This window comes from Gorilla gorilla, chromosome 2 (genome assembly GCF_029281585.2).
Source record: "Gorilla gorilla gorilla isolate KB3781 chromosome 2, NHGRI_mGorGor1-v2.1_pri, whole genome shotgun sequence".
In the NCBI taxonomy this organism is placed as follows: Eukaryota; Metazoa; Chordata; class Mammalia; order Primates; family Hominidae; genus Gorilla; species Gorilla gorilla.
The window spans coordinates 205,866,666-205,883,871 of NC_086017.1; the positions used below are offsets into that span (position 1 = coordinate 205,866,666).

A 17,206-nucleotide genomic window follows, 5' to 3' on the forward strand; every position below is an offset into this window, starting at 1 on the left:
TATTATTTTTGATTTACAAAAAGAGCAAGTCATAAAGCCCCAGGGTCATTTAGCTAATGGACACATAATTTTCCAGGCGCTCTCTAATGCATCAGATTATAGGCAAGAGAGCCAGCTCTGTGCTCCTCTCCTAGGCTTGGTCTGGCTGCACAGTTAGGGCTACACCAACACAACCTGGACAGCTCCAAACAGTCTAGGATGTTTGCACCAGGTTTCCGCTCCCAGGCCTGAGCGCTCGAAGCTTCTTATAGCAGCACATCTCGATTTGTCAGTAATAGGAAGATTATCCACTCAAGAAGATAGAAGTCCATTACTAGTCATTTACCTGATCCATGGTCATTGCCGGAACTGCAAATGTAGGGAACTGTTCGCTCCACTCTGACGCTTCTCCCTTTCCATAAATAAGACCCAGCTACATGGGTTTACTTGATCTCTAAGGAGTCTTTGAAGTTTTGCAACATAGTCTGTTTACAATGACCAGATTCCTCTTCCCAACTTCCCATCTTGAAATTCTGCTCCTTTTTTTTTATGGAGTTTATGGGAGGGCTGGGGCTTCTCCTAGCTGAAAGACTGTTATGATCTTCTGATAATCATGAAAAAACTTTCTCTGAAATTTCCATCATTAAAAGGCACATCATATACTGCCTCCTCTTTGGAACCTCCTTGTTTCTCCAGTTGGAATTGAGCACCCCTCTGCCTGCACATTCCCTTCTTGTGACATGGAAACTGTGCACCGTGTTGTGGTTGTACACAGTTGTGTCTCTCCCATTTGCTTGTTAAGTCCCTTGAGGGCAGGGAATGAGGTCATGAGGGAGAAGCTGTGCCAGGTACGTAGCACAGAGTCAGAAGGTGATGGGTGCTAAAGGAGGTCAGCTGCCACTCTGGTCTGCCCAGTGCCGGGTACAAAGTGGGTCAATTTAGATTTTAGTTGAACACACATGGAACTGAGAGGTCAAAAGGACAAACAAGCTAAAGCAATAAGAAATAGGATAAAGGTTTTGTGAGACTCCTGAATTATTTGTTCTGAGTGGGGAAAGAGAGGGGATATGTTCAGTTTTGTTATAATACAATTGTGGGTGGCGGGGAGGGGGTTTCCAGATTTAGTTGCACTGAGCACAGGAGACAAATCAGATTGTGTGATTTGAATTTCTTGATTTTGAAAATTTGAGGTGGGTTCCACCTGCTGCTGCCACCCGGTCTCTGGGGTATCTAAACCACATGTACTGACACCGGGACAAGGGAAGGGACCATAGTGTACCCCACTCATGTGGGTTTCCTGTTTGGCTTAAACTGAGGGAAGGGTCATCATTTACATTTGAAGTATTTTTGTTATACGAAATGTTAATGATCATGCTATTTGTAATAGTGGGGCTTGGCCTCCCAACCTACGGGAGCAATTAGAATTATTTTACTGCAAAGGGCAATCTGTTGCCATTATAATTTTTTAGTTCTTCCAATAATCTCCATCTGATTTTTTTCTTTAGTTAGAACAATGTAAGGGGAAATGAACTGGGGCCCTCAGGAGGAGGATTATTAATAGTTGCTGCCACCCCCATCAGCTCCAGTTAACCAGCACCCAGCCTTTGCCACTATCTCTAAGCCATACAAGAGTCTTGCCAAATAATTATTATTTCCTTTACTTTAAGATGGGGGAACTAAGACCCCAAAAGGATAAGTGACTTCAGCTCAGGACTGAAGCCAGGATTCAAAATCAGACCTGCCAGCCTTCAAAGCTTGTGTCCCTGCCTCCAGACCTTCTCCTTTCCAGAAGCCAGGCTGGCTTCCGTGCAGGAGCCTGTGCTGCTGGGGTGTGTCACTGAGCCCAGGACGGGCCCCACAGGCAGGAAATGCACCTGAGAGCTTTTGCTAGGGAGTCTATGGAGGGCGAGGGCTTCTGTTGTCTGAAAGGCCCTTCTGATCTTTTGATATCATGAAAAAATCTTCTGCACAATTTGCATCCTTAAAAGGCAAATCAGGATAACAGATAATGACCCCTACGGTTTCAGCTCTGGCTTTCCTCCGAGCCTGTGCAATCGCTCTAAGATGTAGCAGAAAGGTCGCACAGGCCGTGGACTCAAAGCCGTTTACCTTGACCAAGTTACTCGGCATCTGGGAGGTTTAGTTTCCTTATTTGTAAAATGAGGCTAATAAAACCCCCTTCTTGGGGGTGATATGACGATAAAATGATGCGTTGAATGGCAGTGCCTAAAACAGTACATAGAACACGGTAAGCACACCGTAAAAAGGAGATTAAAGCACATGAACGTAAGCACACACTCTCAAAAGACTGGCATAGATATTGAGTATATGAATATATGGCGAAGGCCACAGGGCTTTGTTAACGTAATGCACTGGATGCTGCTGTGGGATGATTACAGGTGATTTTGCGGTAGGGACACTGAGCCTTGGGGCAAGCATGCGATTCGTTAGGGGTCGTTGCCATTTGCTCAGTGAGGGAGTGATGAGTTACTCCTCCTCTGTAGCCTGTCGCCCACTCCTCAGGGCCCCACCCATTAGGAAATGCTGGACAGCGGTAGGTGGAAGGGTGGCCTGAGCTCAGCCCTGCAGGAGAACAGAGGAGAGGGGAAAAGGAAGGCCCACACTCAAGAGCTGAAAGTCTCCACCATTTTACTTTAGTGGTAGACTCCAAGCAGTTTCACTACTTCGAAGGGCTGAAAAGGCAACAGACACCAGCCTATTTAAATAGCCCAAATCTTGTAGCAGGAGAGACACAGAGTTGTTAAAACTCAGCGAACATTTATCAGTCCCCGAAGCACCTCCAGCGTTCACCCAGGGGCTTGGAAGGAGGCTGTTCAGTCCGTGGGAGTGGGTGATTGATGTGCATAATATGCCACGGTGGCTCTGGGTTGGGCCTTTATTGCATTAGCTCCCACGCATGAAGCGTGATGCATGGACTCAATTCACTTCACATGGCGGATGGGCCTGCACTGACATGAGAATGCTTCTCCCTGGACACATTTGAGGCCAGGGAGGAGATCATGAGGAAAGATGCAGGGCGACAGGAAGGGCTGGGGACATGGGCTGTCCTGCTGCCACCCGTGATTATGCAGTTCACCTGGGGCTGGAGCACCACGTGGCAAGAGGGCTTTTCTGTAAAAATGGACCATTCCTTCACTGGATCTGCCATGGCCCTTCTGTTCCGTTTAAGATGCAGTGGGGAAGGTAATCAGAGAATGAGCAGCATCATGGATGCCTGGAACCTGCTCATTTTGGTTTAAAATTTGCTCTTTTTCATGCTTCTGGCTTGTTTTTCTTTGCAGTTTTGAACTTGCTAAACAATGTTTATTTATTATTTTCAAAAACTTTGGCTCACTCGGACAAAGGGAGCTCAGATTAGTGGAGAGAACATTTGATTAGGATCTCAGAGACCTAGCGAGCTCTGTGATCTTGGCAATTTCACGCTTTCAACAAACATTGAGGGCTCTCATTCTGTGCAAAGGATCCCATTAGATGCCATGGAAGATGCCAAGATGTGTGAACAGCCTCTGCCCCCAAAGTGCCATAATCCCTCCCTGTATCTCACTTTATCTGAAAATTGAGAACTATGGGATATGCCCAGCATCTTCCATAGAGTTGCAGATAGGATGATGCATGAAAGCACTCAGCACCTTCTCTCTGTCCTCGAGTATTAAGAAAATCACTAACCAAGATGTCATCAAGATGTGAGTGCTAACTTTCCATTTTTATTTAAAAACGAAACTAATTATGACCCTTTTTACTTATCCAAAGGTTTGAAATGTAAGAACCAAATAGATCAACTAAACCTTTAAGTCAGTCTCAGGACATTGGCAAGTAAGGCAGAAAGGGGCTGGCTGCCCCTCCATTCTGCTGGGGCCAGTATCCCTCTGGTTTTCCAAGGGGCCATTAAAAATACATAGTGCCCAAGAAGTGACAAAGAAATGGAGTCTCTGCTTGTCCTTGGAAAAAAATGTAGGCCACAGTAAGACCCCTGAGAAAAATCTCTAGACAGTCTGCCAACCTCTTTCCATCATCTGGAAAGGAAAGGAAGGTCCACAGAGGCAGCTCAGTAAGGGCAGAAGGTGAGCCACAGGCTCTCTGAGTGTCCTCCATGATTCATCAGTGTGGAAAAGCGAACATCAGTCCTCAGAGCCCAGCTTCGAGGCACAAAAAGGCTGCAAGACTCAGCCAGAAAGCTGGGCCCACACTTGGGGATGAGGGTGAAAATGGCTCACAGAAATGGTTTCTCAACAGCATTGACTGCCTGTGGGGTGTGCATGAGAATTGCAGCAGGATCCTCACAGATAAAGGGGGGCTCCCTGGATTCAGAGACATCAAAGCCCAGGGAATGGCTGCTTCCTGCATAAGCCTCTGGGACACTCTTGATGTGCTGGGTTCCCCATGATTATCCTGGTGAACCTCCTGCCAACCACTGCAGGTCAGTTCAGGGCAAGGCTGAGCGCCACTGGATTAGTCTGTTTTCATGCTTCTGATAAAGACATACCCAAGACTGGGAAGAAAAAGAGGTTTCATTGGACTTACAGTTCCACATGGGTGGGGAGGCCTCAGAATCATGATGATGTAAGGTGAAAGGCACTTCTTACATGGTGGCGGCAAGAGAAAATGAGGAAGGTGCAAAAGCAGAAATCCTGATAAAACGATCAGATCTTGTGAGACATTCATTACAATGAGAACAGTATGGGGGAAAGCACCCCCATGATACAAATTATCTCCCACTGGGGCCCTCCCACAACATATGGGAATTATGGGAGTATGATTCAAGATGACATTTGGGTGGGGACACAGCCACCATATCAGCCACCAAGCCACAGCCTTGGTGAGGAGGGAGGGATCAATCTGCTCTCAAAGGATGGGCAGCCTGGAGGGGAGGTGAGGCTGGGAGCTGCAAGCAGCTGGGAGCAGGAGGCTGTGTTTGCTGATCGCTGAACACTGTTCCACCTCTTCAGCTTCACTGATGGAGCACTAGAGGTTGCTGAACAGCAACAGGGCATGGACGCTGTATGAAGTAGGCTGTTGATAACTTAGGAGATGACCAGGGGTACACCGGGGCAGGGCCCCCTCTCAGCCAGGAGCCACCGTTGGTTCACATTCAGGGTCACAGGAGCAATGACTTCAGAACCTTGTGTCTCCTTCTTCTTTCCAAGTTTCCTGATGCACCCAAGGTGATGACGGGTCCTAGCATGCAGCCAGCATGGCCCAGTGGCACCGGTGACCATGTGGGCTCTTTAAAGATGCTCCCACGGGGAAGTGAAGGAGCTGATTGCAGCAAGCGACAGGAAGGGAAGGAGGAGCTATTTGTGCAGTGCCCTTCATGCGCAGAGCAGTGGGCAGCATGGTGGTGGCTCATGAACAGGATGGCAGCAAAACTTATCATCCGCACTGGTACACTTTTAACAGAGAAGGCACATTACTCATAATTATTCCAGGACAAAAGGGTTAAGTGGAGGCTGTTTGGAGCTGTAGTGGATGCTGTGGTATGCCACCCAGATTCCTCCCATCAGGACCAAGCTCTCATTTCCCCGCTGCTCATGACTCCAGCATTGCTTTCAGCCAAGAGAAGCTGCTTCACCCAAGGCTATATCACCTCCTCAAGGACAACACCCATCTGAAGACTAGTTGATGTAGGATCACAAAGACCTGGCCACTTTACCTCGATTTGGGACAACTTTGAAATACCACTTTAGCTCCAGAGCTCACTATGAGCTTGGCTGAGGCCTTTGTTATAACTAGGTTGTAGTTCAACTTCCCCCTCTGTCCAACCTGCTTCCCTCACTTCCCCATAGTGCTCTTGCTAAGAGCACACCTCAATAAACCTACTCACAACCCTCCATCTCAGAGGTTGTTTTCTGAGGGTCTCAACATAAGACAGCTAGCACCAGAAGTTGTCTGCAGAAGCTGCCTCTACAATGGGGATGTGGAGCTGGGTCCCTCATTGGCTGGCTGGTGGGTGCAGTTTGGGTGGCACCTGGTGTGCTGTGGTAGTTCAATTGCTAAGACTCTTCCTGGTGGTAAGTTGGAATCGAATACTAGTGGAAGGGACGCAGTAGCAGGTGCAATATCTCAGGTGTTTAAGGAGTCGGGTTAAGTTGTGATTATAAGGACTATGCAATCAGATGACTGTCCTGAATGGCCACATACTCATTGGAGCAAGATAATGAAAGGCTGAGAGTGACTAATCACGTTTAAGATAAAGTGTGAAAGTTTGAGGGTCCCCTTGACAGCATAGAAAGAATTTTCATCTCCTGCACCTGGAGGGCAGAAAAAGCTCAGGATCAGGCACAAGACTGAATCATGAGGGTAGCTGAGCTCCAGAGAAGGTTCAGTTCTCGACCACAGCAAGTCTGCAATGCCACCATTGTCACGGTTGGGAAGAAATAAGACCTTGAAATGGGATAGGGACATCTGGGCCAATACACTTGAGGATCATGAGCCCTCTGGGCCTGGAGAAGGGGCTCACTCCTCCCTATTAAAGGCTATTCCCCTCCTTTGCTTAAAGATGTTGTAACCTGTTTCAACAAAAATTCAACAAAAATTGAATGATCATGGGAGTTTGTTACTAGCTGTCTTCAATAAGAACAAATAAATTAAAAAGGGCTGAAGAGAGAACTATGAAGCACTTACTTTAAATTAAAAAAGAAAGGGTAGGTTTAGAATTGAAATGTTACTTTCACCAGAATTACCACATGTCAGATAAATGTTGCTGTAAGTCCATTCCTAGGGTGTAAGTCAGGAAGGAGTTGTTGGGCTGACCCTGGCTCTGAGTGAATGGCCCAATACATGGTGGGTACATAGTGACTACCTTGGCATCCAGAGAAGGCACAGTTTATGTAAAGGGAGACTGGGAGCTGTTAGAGTTTTAGAATCTTCTTCCCTCAGTCTTCGTGGGGCTTTAGTGATAAAATGGGGGGCACAGACTCATGTCAGGCAGCCCTGGCAGGGCGGGGATTCTTCTTCTGCCCTTTGTAGGTTGTGTCACCCCAAGCCAATTTCTTAGCTTCAATGAGCCTCAGTTTCCCCATGTGTAAAATAATGTTAATAAAACCTCCTCCCAGAGTTGCTGAGAGGGCATATAAGAACAAATGAACAACTCATAGTGCCATGCCCACCTGCAGTGTGAAGGGTGGGAGGGAGAGTGAACAGGCAGGAGGGGTCTTCTACCAACCCAGCTCTGGGAGGCCTCTGGGACCCAGAAAACCACCTAGGGTAGCAGGAAGGGAGGGCCTGGTCAACTGTGAGAAGGCAGAGGGATTGAATCTGGTAGGCCAAAGAGAGAAAGAGGCCATCTGATGATGTCCCTGTATCCAGGCAGCATTCTGTCAATTACCCGGGCTGGGATGCTTCCCAATTTCATAAATAGTCAAAGGGCACTGAATCATCGAGAATCATAAAGAATGGCTTCTTTGTGCTAATTTTACTTCCTAGCCCAGCTTGCCTTTCCATCTGTTTTCAGCATGACCCCGATTTCTGCCTAATTTCCCAGTTGGATGCTAGAAGCCGAGAGAGGTTAAGTGATTTGCCTGTAAGCCTGTGGTGTGGTTACTTTTTATAGTGGCGAAGTCTCCATGGCCCTGTCAGGGCCTCCTCCACAGTAATCCTTTAGCACAATCCAGGAAAAACTGTGAGGCGAGGAGTCAGGAGGACTCGGTATTGAACTCCCCCCGGAGGAAGAGTTCAGCTGCTTATCCTCTCTACGTCTCAGTTTCTCCATCTGTCAAACGGGCTAAGCCACACCAAGCCTGCCAGGCTGTTGTGAGGATTACGGGAAGTGTGTTGCCATCTCCAGCCATCCTTGGCATGTGGTAGGGACTCACTCAATATGAGGTGCTGTTCTTTTTGTTATCTCCATACAGAATCTTATGACGGGAAAGCTCAAACTTATTATCTTGCAGGTTTCCTTATAGAGGTTTTGTTTGTTTGTTTGTTTGTTTTTTCCCCACAGACTAGTAAGATTTCCAGAAAACAAGGGATCAGTACAGGGTTAACAACTTTTATTTTTCTGAGCAAGTCCATTGAAACAAACTATCATTCATTAGTACCATACTTTCATTAAAAAGGGATAACTTCACACACATACACACACACGCACACACACACACTCAGATTAGAAATGACATAATATCAGGATAATGCAGCCTTTTAAAGTTGGGAACAATTCAATTTGTAAAACACGTACTACAGGCCAGGCGCAGTGGCTCACGTCTGTAATCCCAGCACTTTGGGAGGCCAAGGCAGGTGGATTACCTGAGGTCATGAGTTCAAGACCAGTCTGGCCAACATGGTGAAACCCCCTATCTACTAAAAATACAAAGAAATTAGCTGGGTCTGGTGGCAGGTGCCTGTGATCCCAGCTACTCGGGAGACTGAGGCAGGAGAATTACTTGAACCTGGGAGACGGAGGTTGCAGTGAGCCTAGATTGCGCCATTGCACTCCAGCCTGGGCGACAGAGTGAGACTCCATCTCCAAGAAAAAACTACATTGTGATTTTTTTCATTTCCCCATTATTCAGATTGGTGAGAACTGTGACAACTCTCCGAAGATCTGTACTTGAGACCCATTGCTTCAGTTCATTTGATCCCCAAAACAACAATGTGAGGAAAACTGGGTAGGGATTAAAGCAGTATTGCCATTTTATAGGTAAGCAAACAGTCGAGGCAAGATGATGTTCTTTTGAGCTCGCAGTGTCTGTTCTATTCGTTAGGATCACGTTCATCGTCATCAGAACCCTTACTGGAGTATTTCCTAAGTGCCATACAGGGTGCTAAGTCCCTCACAAGCATGAGCTCCTCTAATCCTCACAGCCACCCAGTAACTGAAGGGTGCTATCATTCTTCATTTTAATAATAGGTAAAGCGAGGGTTAGACAGCTTAACTCTCCAAGGTCTAGGGTCACACATAGAGTGAGTGGCAGAACCAGGATTCAAACCCAAGTTTAGACTACTCCAAAGCTGCCCCGCTTCAGGGATTTTGATCTGCCTGTGGTCACTAGCTGGTAAGAGGGAAACTGACTGCAAACCCTGAGCATTCTGACTCCTGGCCCGCTGCTTCCCGCTGGGGTAAAGGTCTGAGTGGGTGTCTCTGCCTCTTCCTGCTGTTCCTTCTGTCCGGATACACCATCACTTGGCTCCATTAAGTTTTGTTGACTAAAGAAAGAAATAAGCTTTTAAAGAATTAAAGTTAGTTTTATTTGAACGTTTTATTGAGGACTATCGCCTGGGGGGTAGACTTTTAGAGGGTTTTATTAGACTGTGTTAAGTTAGTATTTTAGTTTATAGTTTATACACAGATTGTGAAGATTTAGTATGTGTAAAAGTTTGTCTAAGTTTGGGTGTACGAGTATATTTGGTTATAGTTTGTAGGGATAGGTATTAACCTAGACAGGTGTTATTTTACGTGTAGGAGAAGGCAACGTAGATATAATTGCCAGTGGGAACCTGGGACTGGGGTCAGAAGCCGAGCAAAGAATCCAGCGTAAGAATTCTTTACATTATCGGCTTGACTTTTATAACCAGCAGTGAGCTAAAGGCACTTGCCTCTTCACCTACTGGGACATAAAACTCTCAGCCAGGAAAGGCAAAGAACCTCTTAGCACGCTACTCTTAATGGGTTATGAGTCTAGCAGATACTGGTGAAGGTGGAACTCTCCAGGACTGTTTTAATCTGTTTTGTGATCTGGATTAGGGGACAAAGCTGCATCCCTGTTCCCTGTCTGAATGAGCAGTTCCCATTTTATAAGCGCAGAATAAACACGGAAAGTGAGTTGTTCCTAGTCTTCCAGTCAACTGAACGTTAGGTGCAGAATCTCCCAAACAGCTGGGCAGTCCAAGTCTCTGTCTCAACCCTGCACTTCAGATGGCCCCAGTGTAGGCCTTACTCCAGCTCCAGGTGGGGAAATCCACGGGGTCAGGGGCCAGGCTAGCAGCAGCCCCTTCCAGACCATGACACAGACACATGGGATGACAGAATTTCTGGATCAAATGGCTGGGAGCCACCTCTGTGGCCTGAACTAGCCTCTTGCCCAACCTGCAGAGGTCAGGATGTGCCTCAGACAGGAGAAGAGGGGCATTGTTTCCAAGTCTGACTGTGGGTCAATCGTGCATGCTCCTTACCCCGCCTCACACAGAGACTCACACTCCTTCTCTCCCCAGCCCTTTCCCACCAGAGCCAGCAGGAGAATGGAGATTCACTTTCTAAATAAGTTTAACAGAAGGGACTTTGACTTGAGGGCCACTAGGATCAATGGAGGGAAGTGGGGTGCCACACAGGCTGCAAACAAGAGGATTCAGTGAAATCTACATAACGGAGAGTAAGACTCTGCCCCTCTCCCTACCCTGCCAAGGAGCACCTGCAGCCAGGCACTTGCCCACCGGGAGACTGGGCTCTGCCTCTCTAGAGAAACTGAACAGATGACAAGAACTGACCTTGAGAGACTGGCATCTGGGGGTCCTCTGACGAAGTGTCTGGCTTGTTTTCTGGGCATTCACCATGCAATAAGCTGGTGTCATCACTCTTTGCCTGAAAATGCCCTCAATTCTCTTGCCAAGCCTCCTCTGTTGCACTCAAAATCACACACCTCCGTGCTGTCCAGAGACCCTTCAGAGTTCTTCTGGAAAGCTTGCTGTCCCCCTCTGCAAGGGAATAATTGCATACTTTACCCTTTCTCCTTAAACCCTGTCACTTTCACCCAGGGAACCTTGTCTCATGTCTTTAATAGCAGCCATCAGGGAGAACCAGCCTCGTCGTCCTTCTCCCAGTGCTGGAACCGTTCCTCCATCTGCACCAGCTTCTTCTCTCGGGCTCTGATGGACAAGCAGCCTTCCCCCTGCCCACAGAGACCCCCTCACCTCCCACTCGAAGCCCTCTCCCCTCTCCTTCTCACCCACTCTAGGTTTCAGCTCCACTCTCTCCCTGTCTCCGGTCTTGGTCATTCCTGTAACACACAGTTCCCCATCCTCTCCCAGCTCTGACCAGCTTCTGCCTGGCTCTGTCCTCTTCACAGTAAAACTTTCCGACAACATTGGCTGCACTCGCCAGGCCCCTTTTCTCACCCCCGTTCACTCTCCTAATCTTACTTATGTAAAGTTCACTCTCCTGAGCTTACTTATGTAAAGCCTCTTCCAGGTTATCCTTTCTGTGTTGTGGCTGCCGATGCTCTAAGACTGAGGTTCATTTCCTTGCCTAGTTGTCTGGTTTTTTTAAACAGTAAGCTCATCATCACCAAGGGGTATTTTTGGGGCATTCCATGTCTCTTGAGTTAAGAAGATTTCCCGGCCAGGCGCTGTGGCTCACGCCTGTAATCCCAGCACTTTGGGAGGCCGAGGTGGGTGGATCATCTGAGGTCAGGAGTTCGAGACCAGCCTGGTCAACATGGTGAAACCCTGTCTCTTCTAAAAATACAAAAATTAGCCTGGCGTGGTGGCGGGCATCTGTAATCCCAGCTACTCAGGAGGCTGAGGCAGGAGAATCGCTTGAACCCCGGAAGTGGAGGCTGCAGTGAGCCGAGATCACACCACTGCACTCCAGCCTGGGTGACAGAGCGAGACTCTATCTCAAACAAAAATAACAAAATAAAAGTAAAACAAATAAGATTCCCCTGCAGGTGGTTCTGCCTCTCCCATGCCAGATCTTTTGGGTTTTGCTGTTCTGTTCTGGACTGGTTCTGAGAGCGCTGATGCCTGAGAGCTAATGAGACACAGCCTCTCCTGACAGCTCCCACCTGTCCAGTCTGGATCTGACAGCTCCTGCCTGTCCAACCTGGATTACTTCTAGATCCCTGACCCGAGATGTAAGATCCAAAACCACCCAGAATGTTCCTTGTTCCCCCCAGATCTCATGCGATGTGTGGAAACAGGACGAGTTTTAATCTGCTCAGCATGCAGGTGTACATGTGGGCCTCACTGTCCTCCACAGAATGCCCCCAGGAAGGAGTGGGAGGATGGATTACAAAATCCAACAGGCAACTATCGGGTAGTACAGCTCCCAGAAGTCTGGTAATCCCTCGTCAACATGTCCTGTAATGGAAGTAAAGAATGCGAGAAACCAAAAATCCTGTGGATAGGAAATGGGGGTGAAACCATGTCATTAAATAGCATTTTAGGGAAATGTGCTCAAAAATGTGGTTTAGGCTGAGTGTGGTGGCTCACGCCCGTAAAGGCCGGGTGCGGTGGCTCACGCCCGTAAAGGCCGGGTGCGGTGGCTCACGCCCGTAAAGGCCGGGTGCGGTGGCTCACGCCCGTAAAGGCCGGGTGCGGTGGCTCACGCCTGTAAAGGCTGGGTGCGGTGGCTCATGCCTGTAATCCCAGCACTTTGGGAGGCTGAGGCAGGCAGATTGCTGAAGCCCATGAGTTCGAGGCCAGCCTGGGCAACAACAATACCCCACCTCTACAAAAACCATAAAAATTAGTGGGGTATGGGCATGGCGGCACACGCTGTAGTCCCAGCTGCTCAGAAGGCTGAGGTGGGAGAATCGCTTGAGCCTGGGGGGTGAAGACTCATGCAGTGACTTCTGATTGCACCACTGCACTCTAGCATGGGTGACAATGAGACAATGTCTCAAAAAAAGAAAAAAAGAAAAGAAAAACTTGGTTTACAAACAGGTTACATTAGGTGGAATGATTATGTACATTGCTCTTTGCCTTACCTAAGAATGCATTTAAAAAATCACTGTGGCCAATGGTCAGGAGCCTGGGCCAAACTTCCACGGACCAGCTAGCTACATCACCTCTGTAAACTCTGCTTCCTCGTTAGTAAAATAAAGCTATTCATACCCCTTTCATATGCTCAAAGCCAGGACATCAGTTTGTAACTCAGCACCGGTGAGGGCTCCAGTCACTTTTTGAGCTGTGGTCACAGGCTAGACAGGGAGGAGGAGGACAGCTAAGTTTGCTCAGTGTTGAGAGTTTTGGAGAGTCTTGAGTGAGTCCTGTCTGTGCAATGCAAAGGAGAACCATGGAGAGGAGGGGAGGCTTGACCGGGCTTCACCTCACACCGTGCAGGAATGGCCACAAAGTCCTGATGAAGAGCAGCCCCTGCACGACATCCTTGACAAACAGCCCTACAGCTTCTGCTTGAGTCTCCCCAACACGGGGAACTCACCACCTTCCAAGGCACCTGTAAGTACTATTCTTGCTAGTGATGAGTTGAAACCTGCTATCTTCTCTCCCTCTGGGTTCTCAAGAGGTCAACCTGCCCCCCAAGAAGATTCCACAGTTCTAGAAATATCTGTTTCCAGATGCCCTTCTAAGATAGGAAGTGGTAACCCCACTGGGCTCCCATTCTTTATCCTAAGGGAGAGAATCCTCCCCACATTGTCCAAACAATCAGGGTCAGAAGAGTTACGGAAGAAGAAAAAATGGCAGCCTGGAGGCCTGGAACAGTCTATACTGCAGGGGGCTTGCCAGGGTCGGGGATGGTATCTGTGGTTGAGGGAAGCAGAGGGTGGGGTGGGGTGGAGGACTCAAATGGCCTTTGTAGGGCTGATGCATACGGGGTCCAGGGGCCCACACTCTCTAAGAAATCTGGTCTCGAGCTAAGATGGCTCAAGTTTACCATTTTAATACACCATTGTACAGTGTCTCTGCATGTGAGTGGGCACTTTGCTATTGATAGCATGAACATGGCTCCTTCTCGCTGTCCCTCGAAGACAGGAGGGACAGTATCACTTTCTCAACCAAGGCCTAATGCGGGGTGGGAAAAAAAAGCTTTATCTCAGGATAGCCTATTACTGTCATCCTCATACTTATTTTTACCTAGAATTCAGAATTAAGAACCTTTTTTACTTAAAGAGAGCAATTCACATGTCAGAAATTTTTCCTTAAGAAGGTATTGAAATGTATTGAGTTAAGAATGTATTGGAATGTACTGAGTTAAGAATGCATTGAAATGTACTGAGTTAAGAATGTATTGAAATGTACTGAGTTAAGAATGTATTGAATTGTACTGAGTTAAGAATGTATTGAAATAGGTACTGAGTTTGGATTTTTTTTTTTTTTTTGCAAATACTCAATAACACTCGTTAGTAGACAAAAGCATCAGTGGTGTAAGTTTAAAAATACTGGAGTGACTGCTTTGCTGGCTATTCTTTTATAGCTCTTGTAAATGAAGAAATTAAAACTGCAAGTTGAAACTGAGTCACTGATGGTGCCAGATGTTTCTGGAGCAAATCTGGGAAAGAGGGTGAGCATTGGAAAGACACCTCCTCCTGTTATCTTCGAGAAGCCATTTACTGGGAAAACAAAAACTGAGCTTCGTGATGCATAAATTCCAAAATGCAGAGGCAAATTTCTTTCCCTTTGACCACATGTCAGAAAGGCTCGGGGTTCAGTGACTGGAGGTGAGTCGTGGCCTTTCCTAAACTCGAGTGACTGTGTTGGGAAAGACGGGTGGCCTTGGGCCTGTGTCAATGAGGGCTTCTTTCCAGGCCGTGAGAGCCGCTCTCACAGTAGCCAAGCACGGTCCTGCGGGGAGGTCTTGGTGACCTACGTGTGCCCATTGGAGGCATTTGTGTCTACCCTGTGGTGAGCGTGCACAATTAGGCATATGTATGATTGGAAATGCATTTTTGCCATTGCTTTCATGTTTATACATGTACATATGTATGAATTCATGCAATAACTATTAGGTAAGTAGGCTGCAGAGGTCTTGAAAGCAGGGGCTCCAAGTGTGCAAAGTACTCGGTTCTCTACCTGTGGTGGGTCCTTCATAGTTGGTAAACAACAACAACAGTTCTGGGGGTGAGGAGTGGAGCAAAAGTTGGTGGAGTCATGTGCATTTAGGCAGAGCCTGGCATGTGCAGCTCCAGCAGCAGGGCCAGGACATGGAAGGCTGGCACGAGAAAGAGGGCTAGCTGTGGGGCTGGAGGTCAGGGGAAAGAGCAGCGCCTGCCCACCCATCAACACACTCCACGGCACAGATGCAGGTGCAGGGCTGTACGGAGGGCAGGTGACACGATCTCAGGTCCTAGCCCCCTTGGCGGAAAGCAGCCCACCTCCTGGGGTGATCTCTGCACTGAGCCCTGAAACCCAGGTCCCTCAGCTTCCTCAGGACCACCCTCTATGAACTTCACTTTGCCCATCTTTCAAGGCCTTGTGCACTTACCCCTCTTGCTTCTTCATGCTTGGAACAGAAGCGTCCTCAAATCTGTCCAATCATACCTCCTTTTCCTCTTCTTTTCTCTGCTTCTATTCACGGCCAAGTTTCCTAAAAGAGTGCTTCTCATTTGGCGTCTTCACTTACTCCCCTTCCACTCTCCTTGAAGTCTGGTCTAGTCTGCAACCCTCATCAGCTGCCTTCCCCCAACCTGGAACCTGTCCTGGCCCGGGTCACCTTGACAGACTCCTAGATGCTAAACGCCAGAGGCACTCCTCAGTCTTCCCACGGCCTGGTTCTTCCTGCAGCATCCGATGCTGCTCTCAGGACCGCTTTCCTGACATCCCACTCCTGCTGCTCCAGGATAATGCTCTCTCTTGGTGCCCTCCGCCCTGAAGGCCAGGCTGATTTGGGGCTCTCTTCCCTCCCTGGCCCTTCCATGTTGGTGTGCACCACAGGCCTGCCTCATCTCTGCTCCATCATCATGTCTCCGTGGCAGTGTTTCCGTCCCTGGCTACACACCAGAAGGAGCACCAGGGATCACTAAAAATATACCAATGCCGGGGCCCATTATACAGAAATACAGTAATCACATCAGAATGTCTGGGAATGGGACCCAGATATCAGTATTTTTTTAAAGCTGTCCAGTTGATTTTGATGAGAGAAGGTTGAGACCCATTGTTCTAGAGGCTTCTTCAACTCCTTACCAACTTCCAACAGGTTTGATGCAAGCCTGATTTCTTTCTGAGCCCCACAACTGTATACCTGACTTCCTGCTTATCAGTGCTGCTTAGATAGCCACGTGGGCCGCCCCCACTATGACAGACGCAAAGCAAGCTTGCCCTTGCCTGCACCTGCTTCTGCCCCGTGTGCCCTCACTCTGTGGATGGCGTTCATCTGTTCCCAGTCACCCAGGCCCAACCCTGGTACCCTGGACTCTTCTTTTCGCCTGCCCTACATATCCAACTGGTCTAAGCCCTGTCGCTTGTTTTCATCCTACCTTTTAGTTACTTCTAAAGACTTCTAGAACTGGCTCCTTCTTTTTCATCCTCTCTCACTCCACCTGCCTCAGCCCCATCCTGTCTCACCTGAGCTATTATAAGACCTGCATCTGGCCTTCTTCTCTGCAGCCTTGTTTCTCTCCATTCTCCCCACAGCTACCACAGGGACAGCTCCAACACCGACCAATGATCACATTCTCCATTGCTGGAACCCCCCAGTGGCTCCCCATGCCCTTCAGGCAGCCCCGTACCTCCCGCTCTGCCCTGCTCTGGTCCAGCCCCGGGTCCCTGCCTCCTGCCCACTCCCACTCTGACCCGCTTTCGGCTCCTACTTGCTCCCTGCTCTCCTGCCTAAGCTGCTCCTGTCTGGACAGCATTTCTGTTTCCTGCTCAGCCCTCAGATGCCCAAAGGGATGACTTCCTTCCTGGAGCCTTTCTTACCTTCTCCCGCTACCCTGTGCCCACCATGCCCCGGAGTTCTGTCCTGGCACAATGACCTCCCCAGGACAGGGAAGATGTGATTTATCTCTGAGAAGGCCTGGCCCAGAGGGCATGCTGGGGAAATGCTTGTCAAATGAATGAATGAATGGTGACTGGTTTGACTACAAGGGAAGGTGGGTGTGGCCAGATGTGCAGGACACCAGGAAGAAATTCTGAGCCAATGTTGGCTAATCCGAGGTCATCCTACCTTCGGTCACACCAGAGACGTTCATCTACATTGTATTGTATAACAGGGCTGTTAGAAATGCACATATATCACTTTCATTTCCTAATCTATAACTTGGGGATAATAATATCAATTTGGCAGAAGTGCAGTGGGGGTCAGAGAAGGTCACGGCTGTGAACATGCTTTGGAAATGATAAATGACCGTTCACACGTGAAGGGTGAGTACCCAGTGTCCCAGCCGGGCAGATGCTGTGTGCTGTTGATTCTGAGAATGTCCAGTGTGGAAGCGGAGTGCACAGCTGGGCACAGTGGTCCCATCGCAGTGGGCTTTGTGGTGCCTGGCAGGCATCCAGAGAGGGTTGAGCCTGCACCTGCGGCAGAGGCCTTTGCACAGCGGGCGATCCCTGTGGGCAGGGAGGAGAGTGCGGGGTTTACGCGCAGCACCTCACTCGC

The 17,206-nt window shown here is 48.5% G+C and overlaps 1 long non-coding RNA gene across 1 annotated transcript in view; it reads left to right on the top strand.

Moving 5' to 3' along the window:
• LOC115934027 (uncharacterized) overlaps positions 1–14,324 on the top strand; it is a 54,748-nt gene extending 40,424 nt beyond the window's left edge. Inside the window, exon 3 of the long non-coding RNA XR_008678374.2 lies at positions 14,087–14,324. This is a non-coding gene — a long non-coding RNA (uncharacterized lncRNA). The remainder of the gene's footprint in view (positions 1–14,086) is intronic.
• The last annotated feature ends 2,882 nt before the right edge of the window (positions 14,325–17,206 follow it).